Raw genomic sequence first — 22,948 nt, 5'->3', positions numbered from 1 at the left:
TCATCCAGTGTTCACCCTGGGTATGTCTGGACATTGTGAGCATGGCCCTATATGTTAGGGGCTACTACGTTCACTCCATAATGTCATGCACTGGAGTGTCATATGTAACTATTGCTCAGTAGAATAATAACATACAATAAAGCTGGTTTTGGAGATTCAGTTGTCCAGTGCAGTTCGTCCTCTCACAGTGCATTTTTCGTTTATTGCTCAGTACATGCCAGATCTGTTGGTCAATCAACTTATCATGTGGACAACAGTAATATATGGATATACTCCCTGGTGTTGTCTAGTAATTCCCCAATGCATCTGTAGTACTGCATACGTGGGTAGTCATTCACCTTTCTGCCGATTGCAATATTAAGGATATACCTGGTGTCTACTTTCCCTCTCAATGCATATTCCATGCTACAGACCTTATTATCAGCTGTCCTGTGATAACATTTCAGACAAGTATTTCTGGTGTCTCATGTGTCAGTCCATGTCCATGAACTGCATGATCCCAAAGAGAATTACTGCTGTATGAACAACCCCACAATCATACATGTGCATGCATGGACACCCACACAAACACACACACATGCACACACACATCCTACATGCATCAACCCCTCTCCACTCCATCAGATTGCACTTACATACTAAATAACACCCCCCCCACACACACACACACACACACACACACGCACACACGCACACACACACACACACACACACACCTACAGGTGAGGTTGTACAAAGATAGTACACACAGTCCTCCCATTACCCATCTGTCAACATGCATAGCATATGGTACTCAACAGCATGCAGTGCAGCTATAGTCAATCCATGCTAGCAACAGTATACATGTGTGTGATGCATGGGCTGTGTTAGTAGGTGATGCCCCTTCCCCTGGAAAACACTGCACTCATGTACACAGTATTGTTGTGCACCTGTTCTGCACCCTGCCATGTACTGTGCACCAAACCTCACAGGTGTACAAACCATTGCTGAATTTTTATTACTGTGTCAGTTATGTCTGCTCTAATGCTCAGAGCCCCTATGTGTTTGAGCAACACTTACCTGGGATGATATGTGGATAGATGTAATTTGTGAATGCCTGATGTCTGGTTTACAGATCTCAGCATCAGCAGTGCATATATGACTAATACGATACTATTACACTGACAATCATCAGACCTTACCATGGCTATGGGGAGTGTACACACCCTTACTGATATGACGCGGTCTTCCTTGATCTGTCATGGGTCCACATCACTGCATATATTAACAGTACATAAGCCTGATATGTGACATATGTCCTGTACATTCACATGCAATGTCTAAGAAATGTGTTAGGTGTGCAGATACTGTCCACGATGCATACACACTGTGGGTGCATATGTGTGCACACCCTTATCATGATGGTCTGTTGCACCTATTGTTATGTATACTACAGAACTCCCTATTCCTGGCAGGGGTATACTAGCATGGGCCATCTACATTTGTCAGGATATGGTCAGTATGCCCTACACATGTCCCCTAACTCTACATGATCGCAAGGTCTACTCATGTGCACATCCCTTGGAGTTCACCCACTGCCATCACTATTGCTGTTTAGTTAGAGTTATGTCTGCCACAGTTCCGGAACCTGACTGCGTGCAGATATAGCCATTCTTAGCATCCTTAGGATCTCTGATGCAGTGCACTGGTGTGTCATGATGACACACCCTCCCCACCTTCAGCCTTTTTGCAGATGCTTGATAAGTATGGCTTACACATGTGTCAGTTTGCAGTGTCCCAAACAGTGAACACCATGTGTAACAGGCTAGTTCCAGCTAATGTGGACCACAGTATTATGTTATGCCATAGTGTAGATCTGTAACAGTTGCCATTGCAATACTGGTATAGACACTGTTGTAGCACTGTATAAGTGTGATGTTTCACACATGTCCCTAATGTAGGACATGTGTCCCACCATTATGTTCATCCCTGTGGACACATTTCGCAATGACAGGATGTTATAAAAATAAAATAAAATAGTTATCTTGCAGGTGTCTGACATACTCTTCAGATACCCCATCATGGTCACCACTGTGATGCAGTGCATTTAACAGCAGCAAAATGTAAACATGTATGGCATGCATTATGGGTACGTGTGTTAGATGTGTGCATGGAATATTCCATAGCCAATACATGCCCGGTGTATTGGCAAGCATGAACATAAACCATACTCACCAGTTACAGGCTGCTGCCTTGGTGGTATACCAGAGGGACCTACATAAGACTGTGAGAGATGTGATGTCAGTGGCCACAGCTGTTGCATTGCTACAGGGAGGGTGCAGCATTACAGTACATCAACAGTACAAGTCCACGATTCTACAGCTTATCCACATGAGTTTATTACTACTACGCAGCAACAGACTATATATATATATATATATATATATATATATATATATATATATATATATATGACATTTCACATATGCATGATCTACCTGTACAGATGCAGATGCATACACAGCAGTGGTCTACTGATATGCCCTGTGGCCTTACCTGCATGGTCCTCAGCCGGTGTATGAGTAGTACCCACCTCCACAATGGTCTCTGCCAGTTGTTGAGTGTGTGGGCGGGCAGGTGCCACGAGGCTGGCGAGGAACTCCTCAACACTTGTCATGGGGGGTGGATGGCATGACCCCCCCTGTTGCGAGGTGATTCCCCCCAGACTGCAGCAGCACACCGACGGGCATTGCGAAGCAGGTCAGTACAATGATGCTAGACCTGCTCATAACTGTGGTTATGCAGGCCGACATCATTGACCCTGTAGACTAGATCGTTCCACAGGGCAGTCCGATCCTGCTGCTCATGGGCTGTCCTGCTGAAAAGAAACAGATAGTGCTGTATAAGATGGTTCAAAATGACCTTATTTTCTGCCGCTAAATACCCTGATAAATGGCAGTAGGACATCTTGTCTGGAAGACATAAAGATGGAAACATGTCTGAGCAACTCATACAACAAGGATACCATAGTTCTTAATACACATCTCTGTTACCCCCCCCCCCCCCACCATATCAGCTACAACAAACTGTTCACACAACATCAATAGGTATGGCTATAGCTTACTTACCATTGGGACTTGTATTGTAACACACTTTGTGCTATGGGTTTGTAGCCATGTTCCCTGTGTAGACACTATAATTGCTGGCCTGTTATGGACTATTTCACCTGCATGCCATTGTCAGGGCCATTATGGTTCCATATATGCATGTGGTATGCTTGCTATGTGATTGCTGCACATCTGTCATTCTGTGTTATTGGGGATATCTATGCATGCTGTTGGACATGTTTCGGGATTGTGTGGACTATTACTACCCACATATGTTCTATAATAGTGACACAACAGCAGGTTTAGGGAATAGTTGCCAGCAGAACCACCTCTCCTACCTCATCTGGCCACGTTAACAGGCCACATCACATGTGGGACCCACCCTGGGGCCTCCTCAGCTACTGGTCCAGCACTACCTTCAGGTGGAACCACCTCAGGGGATGCTGTTCCCCCTCAGGGACACTCACAGACATGATCCTGTCACCCGAGATCAGGTCCAGGGTCTGTTCCAAAGGGGGCTCCAGAGAAACTTGTGGGATGTGCTACAGCACCTTGAGGCAGCCAGTACACAATCACAGGATCCATGTGCTCCTCATCCTCAGCCTCCAGGCCAGGCACATTCAGGGCCATGGAACTGCTGTTGTGACTAGCAATGGGTGAAGGCCCTGTTCACACTGTTTCCATTTGGGGGCTCATGCGGCTTCCACATCACAGACCACACACACCATGCAGGGTGTTTACCCACCACATGTGTCATATACCACCCCTGTACACTGTCTTCTATATCTACCAACCTGAACCACCTCCACAAATATACCTGCTATCCTTCCCCATATTCTCATTCCCTACTTTACAGAAAAGGCAATATGGTCCCAACAAGGAGTTCCCATGTGACATACCCATCCATGTTGCACACACTTACAGCTGTATATAGCTGTGTGTATATTGCTATGTGTGATGTTCCCTCATACATAGCATGCAGCACTATGGTGGTAATATAGGGGACATGTATTTATATACATATGTGTGTGTGTGTATTTGTATATATGTAGACATATATTTTATATATATATATATATATATATATATATATATATATATATATATGTATGTATATATATATATATATATATATATATATATATATATATCCAAAAAACTTCGTAAAAATCAGAATTATCCAATAGCAATGTCGAAAAAACACACTGAGAGCCAGTAATTAACGCTTTCATCCAATTTAATATGTTGGACTTCTTCAAAATAACATACAATTACAATACAATCCTGTATATATAACCAAAGTAATGGTGAAATGACAAGTCATACTGTAGACCAATTAGGAAATATAACTCATGAATTATGTAATAAGAATCCTGTTGAAGCAAGAAAAAAAAAGTGGATGATATGTGGATAGATGTGATTTGTGAATGCCTGATGTCTGCTTTACAGATCTCAGCATCAGCAGTGCATGTATGACCAATACGATACTATTACATTGACAATCATCAGACCTTACAGTGGCTATGGGGAGTGTACACACCCTTACTGATATAACGTGGTCTTCCTTGATCTGCCATGGGTCCATATCACTGCATATATTAACAGTACATGAGCCTGATATGTGACATATGTACTGTACATTCATATGCAAGAAATGTGTTAGGTGTGCAGATACTGTCCACGATGCATACACACTGTGGGTGCATATGTGTGCATGCCCTTATCATGACGGTTTGTTGCACCTATTGTTATGTATACTACAGCACTCCCTATTCCTGGCAGGGGTATACTAGCATGGGCCATCTACATTTGCCAGGATATGGTCAGTATGCCTTACACATGTCCCCAACTCTACATGATCGCAAGGTCTACTCATGTGCACATTCCTTGGAGTTCACACACTGCCGTCACTATTGCTGTTTAGTTAGAGTTATGTCTGCCACAGTTCCTGAACCTGACTGTGTGCAGATATAGCCATTCTTAGCATCCTTAGGATCTCTGATGCAGTGCACTGGTGTGTCATGATGACACACCTTCCCCACCTTCAGGCTTTTTGCAGATGCTTGATAAGTATGGCTTACACGTGTCAGTTTGCAGTGTCCCAAACACTGAACACCATGTGTAACAGGCTAGTTCCAGCTAATGTGGACCACAGTATGCCATAGTGTAGATCTGTAACAGTTGCCATTGTAATACTGGTATATACACTGTTGTAGCACTGTATAAGTGTGATGTTTCACACATGTCCCTACTGTAGGACATGTGTCCCTCCATTATGTTCATCCCTGTGGACACATTTGGAATGACAGGATGTTATAAAAATAAAATAAAATAGTTATCTTGCAGGTGTCTGACATCCTCTTCAGATACCCCATCATGGTCACCACTGTGATGCAGTGCATTTAACAGCAGCAAAATGTGAACATGTATGGCATGCATTATGGGTAGGTGTGTTAGATGTGTGCATGGAATATTCGATAGCCATTACATGCCCGGTGTATTGGCAAGCATGAACATAAACCATACTCACTAGCTACAGGCTGCTGCCTTGGTGGTATACCAGAGGGACCTACATAAGAGTGTGAGAGATGTGACGTCAGTGGCCACAGCTGTTGCATTGCTACAGGGAGGGTGCAGCATTACAGTACATCAACAGTACAAGTCCACAATTCTTCCGCTTATCCACATGTGTTTATTACTATGACGCAGCAACAGACTATATATATATATATATATATATATATATATATATATATATATATATATATGACATTTCACATATGTATGATCTACCTGTACAGATGCAGATGCATACACAGCAGTGGTCTACTGATATGCCCTGTGGCCTTAACTGCATGGTCCTCAGCCGGTGTATGAGTAGCACCCACCTCCACAATGGTCTCTGCCAGTTGTTGAGTTTGTGGGTGGGCAGGTGCCACAAGGCTGGCGAGGAGCTCCTCAACACTTGTCATTGGGGGTGGATGGCATGACTCCCCCTGTTGCGAGGTGATCCCCCCAGACTGCAGCAGCATGCTGACGGGCATTGCGAAGTAGGTCAGTACAATGATGCTGGACCTGCTCATAACTGTAGTTATGCAGGCCGACATCATTGGCCCTGTAGACTAGATCGTTCCACAGGGCAGTCCGCTCCTGCTGCTCATGAGCTGTCCTGCTGAACAGAAACAGATAGTGCTGTATAAGATGGTTCAAAATGACCTCATTTTCTGCCGCTAAATACCCTGATAAATGGCCGTGGGACATCTTGTCTGAAAGACATAAAGATGGAAATAGGTCTGAGCAACTCATACAATAAGGATACCATAGTTCTTAATACACATCTCTGCCACCCCCCCCCCACCATATCAGCTACAACAAACTGTTCACACAACCTCAATAGGTATGGCTACAGCTTACTTACCATTGGTACTTGTATTGTAACACACTTTGTGCTATGTGTTTGTAGCCATGTTCCCTGTGTGGACACTATAATTGCTGGCCTGTTATGGACTATTTCACCTGCATGCCATTGTCAGGGGCATTATGGTTCCATATATGCATGTGGTATGCTTGCTATGTGATTGCTGCACATCTGTCATTCTGTGTTATTGGGGATATCTATGCATGCAGTTGGACATGTTCCGGGATTGTGTGGACTATTACTACCCACATATGTTCTATAACAGTGACACAATAGCATGTTTAGGGAATAGTTGCCAGCAGAACCACCTCTCCTACCTCATCTGGCCATGTTAACAGGCCACATCACATGTGGGACCCACCCTGGGGCCTCCTCAGCTACTGGTCCAGCACTACCTTCAGGTGGAACCACCTCAGGGGATGCTGTTCCCCCTCGGGGACACACACAGACATGATCCTGTCACCCGAGGTCAGGTCCAGGGTCTGTTCCAAAGGGGGCTCCAGAGAAACTTGTGGGATGTGCTACAGCACCTTGAGGCAGCCAGTACACAATCACAGGGTCCATGTGCTCCTCATCCTCAGCCTCCAGGCCAGACACCTTCAGGGCCATGGAACTGCTGTTGTGACTAGCAATGGGTGAAGGCCCTGTTCACACTGTTTCCATATGGGGGCTCATGGGGCTTCCACATCACAGACCACACACACCATGCAGGGTGTTTACCCACCACATGTGTCATATACCACCCCTGTACACTGTCCTCTATATCTACCAACCTGAAACACCTCCACAAATATACCTGCTATCATTCCCCATATTCCCATTCCCTACATTACAGAAAAGGGCAATATGTCCCAACAAGGAGTTCCCATGTGACATACCCATCCATGTTGCACACACTTACAGCTGTATATAGCTGTGTGTATATTGCTATGTGTGATGTTCCCTCACACATAGCATGCAGCACTATGGTGGTAATATAGGGGACATGTATTTATATACATATGTGTGTGTGTGTGTGTGTGTGTGTGTGTGTGTGTGTGTGTGTGTGTGTGTGTGTGTGTGTGTTTGTTTGTATATATGTAGACATATATATTTATATATATGTGTGTGTGTGTGTGTGTGTGTGTGTGTGTGTGTGTGTGTGTGTGTGTGTGTGTGTGTGTCTACATATGGGTAACTGTATATCTGCAGACATACATGTATATATATATATATATATATATATATATATATATATATATATATATATATATATACACACACATATACATACCTATATATGGAGTGCATTCAGACATGAGGCCCACAATCTCTAACTCTCCTTTCTGCACGGCTGCACCATTCCCCCTTGCTACAACACAGACAGGTGCCACATATGGACACAGCCTAACATTAGGGGGGTATATATAGGGCCTGATTGCAGGTAAGCCTATTACATACCTATGGCATTTCAGCATGCTACATTGCATGTTAATCAGAATGTCCTGCGAGTGGTGGGCTCTGGAACCCACTTGTCCATCATTATGGCATTAGTTCCACCACCAGCTACTGGCCACAGTAATATACATCCTTTCCATTACACAACACACATTATGTTGGTTTATATCATGTCAGTCAGTGCTGCTCTGCACAGTTGACGGGTATGGCCCACTACCCACAGGGAAAGACTCTATTGTCCATAGCAGTTGTTCAGCTGAACATCATTACAACAACACCTGATGGCACATATATATCATGCTGTGGGAATGAGGTCTGTTGTGGATGGTTTCCTTGTAAGAGGTTTTTTTTTTCTTTCTCCTTGGCTATGGCCTTAGCTTTCTTTGTTTCTGTTTTGGTTTTGGTTGTGGATCTGGTTTCTATTTCTCTCTTTCTATTTCTCTCTCTCCAGTAAATGGATTCAGCTGCTTGGAATAGATTGCAGCATGGCTTTTGCAGGTGATGCACATGATCAGATGATGGCCTCTGTACCTATCAGTATCCTCCACTTTCTACCTGCATGCAGCATGCTGTGTAGTACTTCCAATTACCACTGTCATGGCATCCCACAACTGTAAATCCCTACATCATGTGGGCATGATCCCTTTACCTTTCCTTTATGGTGGACATCTGTCCTGTGTGTGGGCAGCAGTGTTACAGACAGCAGATAGCAATACCTCTTACAGGAGAACTTGCACACTCAGGCCAGCTACATATTTGTATGAGGTTCCAAAACTACAGATAGAGTGTGAATGGTGTTGTTGTATGCATTGTATAGCAACAGTGTTACAGGGTTTGTGTGTACATATTAGTTTAACATGGAATGCAGTCTATCTGCATAGCTATTAACTGTGGGCCTATCAACTTAATGGCCAGAGGTGTGCCTATTATGTTTTGTCTGTCCACCACACAGGTCTTGTGTCAGATATATCACTGTCAGTGTGTGTGTGTGTTGAGTGCTATCAGAAAATGGGTACATCCCTTTGTGTTTCTGACTTCATATTCCTGACTAAGGGTATGTTGCAGACTATCCTGTAACACCAGCAGCTTGCTTAGTGTATGACAACACTATTTCACATATGGGCCTGTGTTCCGGCCTCTGTCCTCCACCTACATACCGGGCTTTGTCCATATGACATGCTGTCAGGGGTTGTTATTTACTGGCCTGTGAGTATGTCATGCTGTCATTCCTGCCATCATTCCACTGCTGCTGTGGCCCCCACACATATTGTGTGGTTGGGTCCATATATGTGTGGGCTTCATCTTTACAATACATGTGTGCCCTTCTGCAGTCCAGAGGTCAGTGTATGTAACAGTGGTATAAAGCACTATATGTCAGTCTATGGGGGGGGTGTACCATAACTATCCTAGGCTGTTACAACATGTGAGGGGTATCAGGGGCAAGCCGCCTTAAGGTATCTGGATGTACATTACCATACAATTCTCCCTGAGTAAATGCAGGCCTACTGCTTCCTGCCATACTGACTGTTCTGTTTGTCAGTGTGATTGTGATGTTTTCAGTTATGCATTGTTATGTAACAGATACATCCCATTGTGTCAGCTGAGGTCTTTACTCCTTAGAGATTGAGTACAGAGTGTAGTTAAAGGCTGCTGGACTATACATCTGTGTTACTTACTGTTGATTGATTGTTAACCTGTGGCCCAGTCTGTCTTTACTGTTGTACTACTTGAAGGCCTTGGCCTAGACAGCAAAATATGTTATGATTTCCAGAATACTATATTAATTGATCTGTTTGAGAGTTGCTTTAGTCTGTTTATATGTATTTCAAAGTCTAAACAGCTATATGACTTGGCACATATAACTGTAATAGTACACAAATAAAGCTTTCTCATGTATGCAAACCTGTGTGTGGTGTTATATCTTTTTTTCTCAAATATTTTTTTTATTTTCAATTAAAATAACATTTACATAATATTTTTAAATATCATTTTAAACAACTATATATAATATTTACAAAAGCCTGACTTTCAATTATATACACTGTATGTTATTAAATATAGAATTAACAGATCACTTATCAGAGATACAATATTGATTATTGCAGTGTCCAACAAAGATATAACTTTCTTCCAAGGATTATTTACCAGTGGCCTGGGATAGATTCGTAGTTCTTTGATTTTTATTTCCATCAATGCAGTTGTCTTCAGTAAAATGTAGAGTTCTTCCAAGGTTGGGATTGTATATGAATTCCACCTTCTGGTTACGCATTTCCTAGATATAGCAAGTATTGTCCATAACAAATACATATTTGTGTTATTAAGGAAGGGACCTTCATTTACATTTAGTATTATCAATATTTTAGTTAAGGTAAAGGATTCATTAAATAAAGCTTGTAAAAAATGATTGATTCCATTCCAATATGATTTAATTTTATTACATTCATAAAAAACATGAATCCAGTCTGTTTTATTTGACTTTTCACACCTCCAGCAAAAACATTTTTAGTAGTACTGATCTTTTTTATTCTATCTGGTGTTAAAAATGCTCTATGTAAGTATTTCCAGTTAAATATTTTCCATTACTGTGTGTTAGAGCTGTAATTAACTGATAGTAAGATGTTACTTTTAATTTCTTCTGCTAACTGCAGTGACTGACCTTTTGTTAAGAACTGCCAGTATGCTGGTTTGGGAATTGTTTTATATGTTATTGACTCTTTATATAGATTTGAAATGGATTTTTTTTTCACAACTATTATATATAAATTCATACAGAAAACTTATTAGATTTGGAATATCTTTAAATGAGGAATTATTAATTAATCTGCATAAATCTTGAGTGTACATTAGAATACTTTGTAAGGTTAACCAGTCCTGTGTTGGAATATTGTAATCCGTTTTTATCATATGTATATCTAAAACATTTAATTTATTTACACATTGAAACAAGCATAAGAATCCATTTTGTTCCCAGGAGGTTATTGTTTCCCTATATATATTGTGAGGAAAGTTCTTAGTGATGGTAAATGGGGTTAAAAGGTCAAACCAAGGTTTTATCTATGTTTGCATTGATACGTTTCCTAAAGGAATTGACGTAATGATTAATCAGTGTTGTTTTAGAAGGTTTTGTTATATTATATTGTATACTTATGCATAGTATGTACCAGGGTTTGTTTGATTTGTCTACTATTAAAATATTTTTTAACAGATTAAATTCATTTGTTAATATAGCCATTGTTAATTCTTTCCAGTTAGCAAAGTAATTTGGGTTTATCCAGTCTATTGTAGTTTTAAGCATAGATGCTTTTATATATGTTTCTATTTCTGGGAAGTTCAATCCTCCTTGTTTCCAGGGTCTAATGTGATGAGTTAGAGCTTCTCTATTCTTTTTGGGATACCATAAACATTTTATTAAACATGAGTTTATTTCTTTAAGAATGCATCTTTCAAGAATTAACTGTATTGCTAATGCTACATACAGTATTTTTGGCAATAAGACCATTTTTATTAATTGCAATCTGTCTTCAAAAGTTAAGATAATTTTGTTCCACTTTTCTATATATTTTTTTTGTTGCTTCAATAATGTTTCTATAACTTATTAAGATTGTTTCATTTATATTTTTGCATAACACTATTCCTAAATAATTTAGCATATGTTTTTGATTTCCTATGATGGATTTATCTGTAATTTGTAGGTCTTTTTTCTTATTTAAAAATATAAATTTTGATTTTGGTCTATTAAAGTGTAGACCTGAAATCTTTAAAATTTCTCCATTACTTCTTCTAGCTCTCCTAATGACTCTCTAGGGTTTGGTAAAAGCATTATTTTAGATATGTACTGGTCATAGACTTCTATTCCTTTTATTCTTGGATTATTGTGTATTATTTCTGCAAGTATTTCTATATCCAAAGCAAATAAAACAGGAGAAAGGGGGCATCCTTGTTTAGTAACTTTCATTATATGGATAGATTCTGAGGTGAACTGATCTAATTTAATGTAGTCTAATTTATTAATGTATATGTTTTTTAGTAATAAGATGAAGGGAGGAAGAAATTCAAATAATGCTAACGTTTCAAATAGATATTCCCAGTTGAGGGAATCAAAGGCTTTTTCTATGTCTAATCTGATTACAAGTGTTTCTCTATCTTCTTTATTCACATAATCTATAAGGGTTAAGTATCCTTTTAATATTATCATGTGTGTGCCTGTTATATAAAAAGCCAGTGTGATCATTATTAATTGTCTTTGAAATTAGGATTTTCATTCTGTTAGCCAGGATTGACATGGATATTTTGTAATCATTATTCAGTAATGATATAGGTCTGTATGAGGTGCAAAGGTCTGATGGTTTATTATCTTTTAGAATTGGTGTTATGAGAGAATATTTCCATGAGGGTGGTATTTTTGCTTCTGAATGGACTTCTAGCAAAGTTTTATGAAAAAGGGAGATTACTGTTGAAGGGAAGAGTTTGTAAATTTCCGTAATTATACCATTTATCCCTGGAGCTTTGTTAGATTTACTTTCTTTTATCTTGTCAACAATTTCTTTGTAGGATATATGTTTTTGTAGGTCTAGTTTTAAGTTTTCAGGAATTTGTTTTATCTAGCTAAGGTTTGTATCTAAGTTTATTTGGTTGGTATCTAAATCTTCTTTTTTGAAGTGTTCCATATAATGGAACCGCAATGCTTCAAGGATGTCCCCTACATCTGATAATTTTTTCCCTTTCTTTTCATGATATATACCACTAATGTTATTTGATTTAGATTGTATTTTAATTCTTGTAGATACATTATGTAGCTATCTGGGGGAGGTAGCTAATGAGTTTATTTTAAATTTTTCCAAGGCTAGACAAGTTTTGTGTGTTAGAATTTCATTATATTTTTTATTTAATTCCTCTATTTCTTTTTTGGCTTCTGGACAATTCTGATTTTTTTTTAGATTTTGCTGTCAAGAGTCTGGTTTGCAAGTCTAATGATTCAGATTCCCACTCTCTAACTTTGTTTTTGTACCAGCTAAGGGTCTAAACAAATAAATATGCTTTTAATGAGCCCCAAAGCATGACTGTACTGACTTCTGTTGTATTATTAATTTCAAGAAATAATTGTAGTTCTGACAACATCCGGGGTCTGAATTCTTTAATTTTCATGATATATGATGGAATTCTAGTTGAGACGATTAAAGGTTTAAACTCTATTTGGAGCTTCATTATCAGAGAGTCATGATCTGACAAGGGGCATGGAACTATTGAGAAGTTGAGGATTTTTGTTTGTAAATCTTGAACTACGAATAATTTGTCTATTCTGGTTTGTGTTCCAAATCTATGGTCTTTATAGGAAAATAATAAGGATTTATCATCTTTTACTTTAAAAGTGTCTATTAAATGAAATTAATCAATCCATTTTTTAAGGATTTTGAAATAGTTGCTATGCAGAAAGACTTCTTGGTGGTTTCAGAAGCTTTTAAGGTACAATTAAAGTCTCCTCCCAGTATAAGATTTCCATTATAATTGTTGAAAATAAAATCTAGATGTTTTTTAACCATTCCTGCTCCAATTTCTGGGAACCAGTATAGATTAGCTAAGGTCCATTTTCTGCTAGTAGACCTTCTTTGTCTTCATATTTATAAATAACTTTTGGAGTGATTATGTTTTTCTTCCAGAGAATTGATACTCCTTTTGTCTTTGTTCTATAGGAGGACTGAGTTAAGACTTTATAGTCCTTAGGGTTCCAAATAAAGCTATCATTAGTCTTAAACTGCATTTCCTGGAGAAATACTACTTGTGCCTTATTTAGATTTAAATATTTTAGTAAGTTTGATCTTTTATTTCCATTATTTAAGCCATTAGTGTTTAATGATAAGAATGTTAAATCCATTTCAAGTTATTGTTGAAAGAAACATTTTGCTTCTTTTCTTTTTATTTTGATTATAGTAGTTATACCATATTCTCTGATAACATTGGATGTTATTTTTATGTGTGTAAACTTGGGAGTGTAATTTAATGTTCTTTCTTCTTTAAATATAAGTAGGGTAAAATTCTGGTTAGGCTTTAAAAAAATACTTCTATAAAACATTAATTCTAAAGTACCAAATACAAGTAAATATGAATTTCCCATTAAACATGGAATGAAAGTCATTCCTAATCCAGCAGATAAAGATAGAGCTATTGCATTATCACTCATACCTTTAACCAACCATATCAACTGAGCTTCATATGTTAAATTATTACATGGAGATTTTTCTTAAAAGAGATATGAAATTCTATATTATTCTATTATTTTTCTATAGTATTTTACTTATCAGGATGGAATGTTAGTAGTGTAAACAATTATTATGTTGACTTAGAAAATATCCAATATTTAGTTACCCTTAAGAGATCCCAAACATGCCAGATATGTCATTTTGGATAAATTAAATGCAACAGAGGAGCATACACTAAATAAGCCAACAACAAATATTGTTTGTGTCTTTCGGCTTTTCCCACAACAAATATATTATTACTAAAATAATTTGACTAAAAGGACTCTACAGGAGACAATGAGTGATTACCAATGAAATATGAATTTACTGTAGGTGTACTGTCTTCCTTTACTTTCCCACTCTTCAGCTCACCAACTTCAACTTACACTTATGAAAAGAGATGGCTTATCATTGGTATCCTGGCAATGAGTAGAGGTGCCCTACATTCTGGTGTGCAATGCTTTTACATATTTATAGATTTACAAAGCAGAGTCTAAGAATGAACTATGATCCCCCTGACAATTCCCATCCTGCATAGGGCACCTCCTGCTTCCCGAATGGGTAATCACATCAGGTCCAGAATGAATGTGAAGGTACCTATATGGTAATCAAGACTTAACTTAGGTAAGTATTAATCAAATAGTATTTAGAGCATCTTAGTGAGTTCTCGGGGCAGTTAGAATACTCTTAAACCTCTCCTCCCTTGACCAAAAACAAAGATTTCCCTTCCCTTTCTTTCCCTTGTTTTAAATCAGCACTAATAAAAGAAATTCAGCAAACATAGGTAAACAGAAATAACATTCAGTAGTCCGTCTTGTACATGACTCTGAATCCATTAAACAAGTCAGTGACTAACATCACTTTAGTAAACATTATAAAGACAAATTAGAAATAATTTCCTAGCTCTTTAAATTTTCTGCTAAAGCAAAAAGTTAACAATAAGCTATTTTAACTAAAAGTATAAAGTATTTCAATTTTTCCTTGCATATATACATTTCTACTTATATTGTAGTGTCAATAGCTGTCTTTGAAATCTGTATAATAACTTCACTTCTTCAAATCATTCCTTTTTCAATTCAGGTTTTGTTTTGTCAAAATGGCAACAATATTTCAAGGGCACAATTAATATTTAGACCGATGTTTCAAATAAATAATTTGTCAGTTGCCAACTGAGTTAGTTTAGAATGTATGGTTAGTGCAAATATAGCATATTGCAAAAATAATATGTATTTTTTTGTGTGCTCTAGAGACTATCATATGCAAGTGACATATGTAATGTAGCATATATAGAGCAGATAGCTTATGGATTCAGGTTGTTAAAGTAAATAATGCTTATTAATCAGGCAGTTTCATTTAAATTCACAAGTAATTTGGGAACATTTCAGTAGAGTTTCCAGGAATGTGTAGTCCAATGTGAGTAATTGAGTCCACTTTTCCTCATAAACATATGTCACAATTCATTAAACTAAGCAGTCTAACATCTGTCTAATAATCATTATAAAAACAAAGAATAGTAATTCACTAGCTCTTCAAACTTTCTGATATTGCAAAATGTTGACAGTAAGCTATTTTAACTGGAAAACTAAAACATTTCAATACTTCTTTGTGAATATACATTTTTACTTTTACTGTAGAGTCAATAACTGTCTTTGAAATCTATGCATCACTTCACTTCTTTCAAGTGATTCATTTTGCAGTTCACATTATATTTTGTCAAAATGTCAATAGCATTTCAAGGGCACATTTCATATTTAAACCGATTTTAAATGAATAGCTATCAGTTGCTAAGTGAGTTTGTACAGAGTGTGTGGTAACTGTAAAAATAACATTGCAAAAAGTAATATGTATCTTTTCATGTGCTCTAGAGACTGTCAGTTTCAAGTAACATATAAAATGTAACTTTTACAGTGCAGACAGCTTGTGGAATCAGTATGTTAAACTGAGTAATACTTTTTAATCAAGCAACTACATTTCAGTGCACATGTAGTTTGTTAACATTTCATTTGTGTTTCCAGGAATATGTAATCCTATGAGGATAAATCATAAAATATATACAACTAGTCCTATTATGTATTTATTTTTCCTTGTTTAGGTTGGTTTTCATTTTAATAACTAAACATTACTTTTTCTTATTATTTGTTATCTGTGAGGCTAAATGCACTAAATGCTAAATGTCCTTAGAAACTGCAACAATTTTTACTGTTGCTATGGCAATGCAAATAGAATGTGAAGAAAGCTTCAGTTCTCTTAACCAACAGTACATTTTTCCCTCCTTTTTTAATGTATTTGTTAATACAAAAAGGAAATAATTCAAATGACATATGTACATGAATGGAACATTTCAGAGTTAATCACAAACATGTCCCCAATCCCAATAAGCATAACAGTGACTATCATTAATCTAATAAATATTGTAATAACAATTAATTAAGTTCACTATTCCAATTAGTCTACCTTAAAACTAGATTATTTTAGACTATTATTTATCTGTGTATAAATAGTGAGTTCTTAAATATATGCAGACTTTATTAGTATAGTAAATAGGAAAGAATTTAGAAAGGGAGACGATGAAGTTAAAATAAATAATGAGAAAAGAGAGAAGAGAGAAAGAAAAGAGAACATTAAGAGAAAATACACATATAGTATGTATGTTGATTTACAGTATAAATATTTTATGTGCTATATAACCCTCCTTCTGTGAAAGAAAAGTACCCTGTTTTACATACCTGAGGTAATGTGCGAACTCTCATGTGCCATCTATTTTCACAAAATATAGATAAATAAAGATTCCAGTACTTAGTTACCTTTGTTTTAAAATTCCAAGTAGTAAAATTGGACCTTTAAAGTAATGTTAAAACCATTCATATCATAGTAGATGCTTTGAGAGATTTGGCTGTAACAGTATCCATCTTTTGCTTCTTCTTTTTGACATCTGTCCAGACATTTGTTTCTTTTGTTCTCTTGAGAGAAGGTGACATCCAATCCATATATTCTGGTAAAGTAATCACATTATTAGTTTTAATAAATAAAGAGGCTTCCTCTAAGTCAATAAAAGTCTTCATCTTGTTGGCATATAGTATTCTTATCTTAGCTGGATATGCAATTTGTGCCTTGATGTTATTTTGTTTCAGAAACTTTATCATTGGCCACAATTTTTTCCTTTGTGCCATTATTCTAGATGAATAGTTGTTATCAAATCTTATCGGGCTCTGTTTATATTTTAGCGGTGCCTTCCTCCAAGCAGATCTTAAAATCAGTTCCTTGTCCAAGTATGAAAGAATTTTTTAATTATTGACCTAGGAGGAGAGTTTGAGTTAGTGGCAGGTTTCCCAAGAGCTCTGTGTGCCCTTTCAATGCCAAATGAAAGTCCTTCTTTTAAATTTAAAAAATCAGGGATCCAGCTTGATAAAATGGAAATAATATCCTCACCTTCTGCGTTTTCAGGTAATCCAAAAATCCTGATGTTATTTCTCCTCTCCCTATTTTCCAAGTCATCTACTTTATTAACCAGCCAAGTGTTTTGTTTAAGAAACAGTTCTTTCTGTGTTTCCTCTTCCTTAAGTCTGCTTTCTAAGTCATTTAGAGAAACCTCTGTTCCTGTTATCCTTGTCTGGTGTTGTTGTAGCATTTCCTTGAGAGTGTCAGACTGTTTCTGACTGCTTGTTTTAAGATTTTCCAGGTTCTCTTTAAAATCATCCATTTTCAATGACAACTCCTGCAGGGTAGATGCCATCTGTTGTAGTTCCTTCTTTAAGGCAGCATCCTGGTGAGAATTATTTGAATTGCTTGTTTTAACAAGTGAATATTTCTCCAAGCTTTTTGACAGGAAATTATTTGTAAAACTTCACCAATGTTTCTAATTATGTACATTAGTCCTTTATCTATAAGATTTTAAACTTTGAGGAAAAAAAAAGAATATTTTTTTTCTGACTTATTTAACTAGTTATATGGAGCTCTAAAGTACTGCTGCTTTCAGTTAGCCATTCAGGCCCCCCCCGGTGTTATATCTTTTGACATCTTGGGGTATATGTTTCAGGCAACAATTGTCTTTTGTATGGGTGACTCATACAGTGTCCATTTGGCAAGGCGGCAACTGTAGGAATACTGTCTGTTCTGTATGGTGTGCACCATCAATATATATATATTCCTCTACATATCTCTGGGTGTATATGTGTAGTTACATAAATATCTATATAGGTATGTGTATATCTATCTATATATATATATATATATATATATATATATATATATATATATATATATATATATATATATATATATATATATATATATATATATATATCTGCATATATGTGCGTATATATGTATCTTAGCAATGTGTATTGCTTTCACATTGTACATTCCTTATGGTAGCCAGACTGTACTGCATGATATGTTATTGATGCCAGCTTGACATTATACAGGTGGGATGGATTACTATTAAGATCTTGTGCCCATGTTGTGTCGGATCCTGGTTATGGGACTTGCAACAGTTGGTATTGTCTTGCAGGGCAGACCTGTCTGGCTGTGGGGTGGTGGTAATATCACTACATACAAGACGTATGTAGCTTGGACCTCCTCACCCCCATTAATGGTGCCTGTGATCATAAATGTATTTATGTTCTCTTTTATATCTATAGCTATATATCTGAATATACATACATATATATATATATATATATATATATATATATATATATATATATATACTTACATATAAACATTGATATATATATATATATATATATATATATATATATATATATATATATAAATATATGTAGACATATATATCTATAGATGTATGCATAAGTATATACGTATATATATATATATATATATATATATATATATATATATATATATATATATATATATATATAGTTCCCCTTATTATGACAGAAATTACAAAAGCCTGAAACTTCAAAAGCCTAAAAACAAAAGCCTGAACACACAAAAAAATACATATACTGACTTTAAACAACAGAAACCATATTAATTTCCACTAAGTACAAGCAGGGAGAAAAGCCCCTCTGTACCCCCCCAGACTAAGTGCAATCTTGGAGTTGGTATATTTAAGTAGCATGGGGTGTGGGGGGTGCATGTGGGCTTGCCCCCCTACTTATACTTAGTAGAAATTAATATGGTTTCTGTTGCTTAAAGTCAGTATATGTATTTTTTGTGTTTTCAGGCTTTTGAGTTTCAGGCTTTTGACTTTTCAGGCTTTTGACTTTTCAGGCTTTTGTTTTCAGGCTTATGAGTTTCAGGCTTATGTTAATTCAGTCATATGAAGGGGAACCATATAAATATATCTAGATATATATATATATATATATATATATATATATATATATATATATATAGAGATAGATAGATAGATATTTATATAACTATTTAGATATAAATATATATATATACAAAGACGTGCTATTGTAACCTGATAGTAACTTTTTTGCTGACTGTAATGGGACATCATTTAGGAGCTTTTTCTCCCCGGGTCTCTGCCGAAAATGAGCCAAAAGATCATCAAACTAACACGGTTAACACATGTAAAATAAATAAATACATAACTAAGTATATACATCTACATGTTTAAATACATTTCCTGTACTGTTGAATGACTTTGCTGGATATGTTGGTGAAAACATCAAGGTTATGTATATCTGAAATGGCTCATTGGTAAATCACTTTGACTATGGTGTGCAGGCTCCTGGGTTCGAGCCTTGCAGAAGCTGTTTATTGTGTTGCTGGGCAGAACAAGGGCCATTGGATAGGGTCTATGTTATATATAATCGAGCCTCCAAAATGTCGAATACCATACATTTGATAACATATGGTCGACATTTGAAAGTTCGAATATATAATAAAAAAAAAAGAAAAACATACCTTAACAGTGCGAGCAGGGGTCAAGCCCCCCACTTAATTATACCAATTCAGAGACTGCACTTCAGTGCAGAAAAGGGAAATTCTCCCATTCTGCACCATACGGCGCTGTTGAAGTCAACCTTCAAACTCTTGAAATGTTGAACATATGGTCTTGACCATATAACGTTCGACATTTCAAGCGTTGTTTTATTTGAAATAGACCAGTTGGATACAGAGTGATTAAGGCACTTTTAAGCAGTTGTAAGCAGGATTGCATGAGTTTGCTCGAAGGTAAGCACTGCTAACTTCTGGTTAAAGTTTCTTATGCTCAGTTAACTTCTAAATTGCTTAATCTGTGTAGGCATTGCTTACCCCCATGCAAACAAGGTTAAACCTGCATACTACTGCTTAAAAGGGCTTACTCCCGCTTACCCCCGTGCTAATTTCTTTAACAGAAATGAAAAAGGGTTGATATGGAAAGTTGTGAAAAAGGGGCACAAAGAGGGAAAGGCAGCAGGGGAAAATAGATAGGGATGTGCAGGAAGGGTGTAGGGAAGGTCTATAGCTGCCCATTTCTTCTACAGCAGCAGCTGTGCATATACACTAAATTTGGAGATAGATTTGGACACTCATACCCCTGAGAGAGGGGTGAGGACAACAATAATATGCTAAGCCAATTAGACCAAATTACATATGCCCAGTGGACACATGAGCGAAATGGACAGCTATGTATGGGGCGAGATATTTTGGGGGGGACAGATTGCTCTTTTTTTCAGGTGAGATAGAGATGTTGGGGAAGGATAGCAGGTATATTTGGGGAGGTAGGTTGGGTAGGTTAACAGACAAGACAAACAAGATGCATACTGGGGCAGTATATGACACATGATGGCGAGGGGTGTTGGGAAATCGGAAGCCCATAAGCCCCCTAGTGGAAGCATTGGGACTAAGGTCCCCACCCATGGGCAGTCACCGGATCCTGGAAACTATCGCCCCATAAGCCTGACTAGCTTGGTCTGCAAAGCTATGGAAAGGATCATCATGGACCTCATAAATAAAGATATTGGGGACCTACAGACACTGGATCCTACCCAGTTTGGCTTTGTTAAGGGCAGATCCTGCCTCTTAAACCTGGTCGATTTCTTTGAAACAGTCACCAAGGCCATTGATGAGGAGAAGGTGGTCCACACAGCCTACCTGGACCTCGCAAAAGCCTTCGATACAATACCCCACTCGGGCATTATAGATAAGCTCACCAGCTTAAATATAAACCCTATGTCACTAGATGGGTTGCAAACTGGCTCAAGGACAGAACCCACATGGTTAGAATTGCTGGAGCCATGTCAGACTCCAAACCAGTTACAAGTGGCATCCCACAAGGCTCAGTCCTGGGACCTCTCTTGTTCGGTATATATTTCTCGGTGGTACAGGCCAATACGGAAGGACTGTGGCTGACCAAGTTCGCAGATGACTGCAAACTGGCCGGCATAATCAACTCTCCAGCCGACACAAGCATCCTCCAAAAGGGCCTCATAGAAACAGACAACTGGTGCCAGAGCCATGGCCTCAAGCTAAACGCCAAAAAGTGTATAGTCATCCCCTTTGGCAAAAACAAAGTGCCACAAATTACCACATAGGTGGTAATCCATTAAGTACAGAAGAAGTCATTAAGGACCTGGGGACCCAAGTTGATAGCAATCTCTCATTTGACAACCACGTGGCCAAAGTGGTTAGAAAACATTTTATATAGCCCACCTAATCATGAAGGGATTCACATCTAGATCAGGGAGGTCATCGTCTCTTTACTCATCCCTCATCAGGCCCATAATTGAGTACAATGCCCTTTTGGGATGTACCTTACCAGACACCTGCAGCAACTGGAAAGACCCCAAAGTACCTCACCAAGAGCATCAAAGGGCTCAAACAGATGCCATATGCTGCCCGGTTAAAGAAACTCCAGCTCTACTCAGTGGCATACGCCTGCTCAGAGGCGATCTGTGCCTGACGATAAAGCCATGTCCAACCCGGAATTAATGGACATGCTGCACCTCAGAAAATCCAAATCCCATTGAGCTACGCTACGAGAGACTTGAACCTCAGCACTGAAATAAATAGGACATGCTGGAGGGACAGATTCATAACCCAGAGGCTCCCTTCACTCTGGAATAAAATCCCAGTCCAGGTTAGGCAGAGTCCCACATTGACTCTCTTCAAGAGGAATCTTGATGAGTGGATGGGAGATTGTAGGTTTACCCCGGCTATCACTTCTGTGTCACTGTTAGACAGAGGCACAGTATACTAACCTCAAAAAAAGGCATAGCAAAATTAATTTAAAATGGGTGGCGAAAGCCAAACACACTCTGGCTAGGCTTATAAATGCCCTAGGGCAGATAGCCTAGTATGAACCTATGAACCTATGAACCACTGCACCTTCACAGCCCCAAAGGTGGCTATACTGGTGGCTGAGTAGGAGGGCCAGACTGACTCTCTAGTTGTAAAACATGGCCCTCAAGCTTGCATAGCAGATCTCCACCCTCCCTACAGAGCTTGCTACACACCATAACCTGGACCTGGCGATGGGTGGCAGGTTCTTGTCCACACCCGCTCCCGGGGGAGGCAAGCCCCATCCACTGAGGTGGTTCCTCCCAAAGGTGGTGCAAGACCAATGGATGAGGAGGTCCTGGGTTGAGCCCCAGATATGCTGGTGCCCGGTGCCACGGCCAGCTGAGGTGGGACAGGTGGGTCTGCCGGGACCAGCCTTCCCATACATGCTATGGTGTTTAAACTTTATCAACATATGTGGGTTAGTAATAGTGAACACATTCCATGATTAGGTATAACAGCATGCATATATATTTCCATTAACCCAAACACCAGATATGGAACAGTTGCATAGCAAATGGAACACA

The sequence above is a fragment of the Protopterus annectens genome, chromosome 5.part0 (assembly GCF_019279795.1).
Source record: "Protopterus annectens isolate FY-2018-M chromosome 5.part0, PAN1.0, whole genome shotgun sequence".
Taxonomy (NCBI): domain Eukaryota; kingdom Metazoa; phylum Chordata; order Ceratodontiformes; family Protopteridae; genus Protopterus; species Protopterus annectens.
Note: the sequence above shows the minus strand (reverse complement) of the source record.